Raw genomic sequence first — 2,216 nt, forward strand, 5'->3', positions numbered from 1 at the left:
GCAAATCCTTGGCTAAGACCCAGAGTAGGCTGCCTACTCTTTCTGAAATTATAATTCAGCTGTGGAGGAAGAACAAACACATGTGTGACAATTCAAAACAATGAAGTAATAAAGTGATATATACTCAGTGTCACATACTCTATCACTTCATTGTTCTGAATTATCACATGAATGTTGGTATATATATGTAAACATACATAAACATATATACAGATGCAAAGAGAGATCTTGTAGGTTTCATTCTAAAACTATAGCCAGGAGTCAGACAACACAGTAATACACTCTCTTCTCTTCTCCACTTTATATTTTTATTTAAATTGTGTTTCTGACAGATGGAACAAGTTAAAGTTACCTCCTCAATATGAAGGCTAAAACTTTTTCACCAATATTTGTGGAGGAGAATTTTAAGATTTTCTTTTGTTTGGATACGTAATTTTATGGAGGCTGTGTGACTACATTTTAAGCAAGAAACTGAGGCAACATCAAGCACTTGTCTGGATGTCTCCAAAGCCTTGTATGGAAAAAAATATCCAGTCTATTTTCAATCAGCTTTTTTATTTTTTTATTTTTTTTACTTTTCAACGTTAGACAGTTGCTTTTGGGGTCTCTGAGTCCCTTGAAAGCCCTGATGGGAGTTCAGGTGACTGAGGGACTAGAGTGGGAAGGAAAAAAGTCTAGGAGCCCAGGTGGATGGAGGAAGGAGGGGTTTGAAAGGGCGAATATCAAAGGATTCAAGAAAGCTGAAGGGAACATTCAAAGTGGTAAAAGGAACAAGGAGAAGCAGAAACAATGGGAAGGGAGAGGCCTTGCAAGACGCAGTTTGCAGATATCTTTGGTTTCCCAAAGACCATTGAAGTTCCAAATTATCCTCAGCAAAATCATGACAAAAAAAAAAAAAAAAGTGGACAGAGTTAGTGGAGGATAGGGTTAGCAGGAATTTGAGAAGGAAGCTTCGGTTGACTGAGAAGTGACCATGAGAGAAACAGGATCAACTACAGAGAACATAGAGGCCTCACAAAGAAGCAAGGGAAATTTTACAGCCCAGGAATTCAGGAAGTAAATTCCCACTCAAAGAAAGAGTCAGGAAGTTAAGACTTCCACCCCAGCAGGTACCTTCCCAAGAAAGAAGCCTGGGACTCTAACCCAGCATGTGTAATACACTCAGAATCTCAAGTCTCATAATCTGCCCTTACTGTGCTTCAACAGACTGTCGTCTGGAACACTGGCTCAGGAGTTGAAACCATCAATGGATCCCCCATCAATCAGCCAGAAGTGAAAACAGAGGCTCCAAAGGTAGGCAATTGGGATCCTGGGTGAGAGGTGTGGGGATCCAATGACGAATCTGATCCTACCCAAGTTACAGCACCAAAAGCCGTTAAAGAAAAAATTATTCATGACACTAAAGATAATAAGGTAAACTTTATTCAAGAGACTTCAAAGGTCTACTGCAATGGAGTTTTATGATAGTAAAGAGAAATTAGACTCAACTCTGAGTACAACAGAAAAAGTTGGAATTTATAGCCAAGGAAAAGGATGCAAATCAGTGGATTGAAAATCATTAAGAGGTAGGGTAATTCTTTGCTAAACTGACTTAAAAGGATTCTTGCTGAAAGCAGGCCAGGGTGATTAGATATTATCTGGGGGATGGTGGTGGGTGAGAAATTTGATAAGATATTGAGGGATCAGATATGGAGCTAACCTGACTTGACAAGATATGAAAGTTGTTCTATCATCAAGAAAATCATGAGCCATGCAAGTTCCCCAAAGTATTGTGTCCTGATGTTGCAAAGAAGAACTCAAAGTAATGATAAGCATGAACCTGTTAGAAATGTACTTGAAATCTGGAATCAGAACTGACAAGATGGATATGTTCTAGGTTTAGGCATGATGGTTGGGGAACAATTGATGAAGTACTGTAGATTTTGGAGAAATATACTTTCAAAATTGAGAAAATGAATAAGAAAATTTGGGTTAGCTATGTTTAGAGTCTTACTAATATTTCTAATAAAGTATTTTTACTATCATTTTTATTCCTGAAAATTATTTATATAATGATTCAAAAGTTATTTTAGAAAAATTTAATACAAATGTTTCATTAGATACAGACAATAGGAATTATTTACTGCTCTTCTATTGTCTGGTAAAGCTTGTGTAGAATTGGTATTTTTTTCCCCTTCATTATATTTGGTAAAATTCACTGGTGAAGTCATATGGAC

General features: G+C 37.0%; 1 protein-coding gene across 2 annotated transcripts in view; it reads left to right on the forward strand.

Moving 5' to 3' along the window:
- MGAT4C (MGAT4 family, member C) overlaps nt 1-2,216 on the forward strand; it is an 89,494-nt gene that overhangs the window by 44,418 nt on the left and 42,860 nt on the right. The window contains exon 1 of one of the 2 annotated variants that reach the window (XM_012651714.1): nt 1,211-1,293. The exons of the other annotated variant lie outside the window; for it this stretch is intronic. The gene's annotated coding sequence lies outside the window, so the exon portion shown is untranslated. Of the gene's footprint in view, nt 1-1,210; nt 1,294-2,216 lie in introns of those variants that run through there. 2 annotated transcript variants of the gene reach the window in all.

Source organism: Propithecus coquereli, unplaced genomic scaffold (assembly GCF_000956105.1).
Source record: "Propithecus coquereli isolate 6110/MARCELLA unplaced genomic scaffold, Pcoq_1.0 Scaffold363, whole genome shotgun sequence".
In the NCBI taxonomy this organism is placed as follows: Eukaryota; Metazoa; Chordata; class Mammalia; order Primates; family Indriidae; genus Propithecus; species Propithecus coquereli.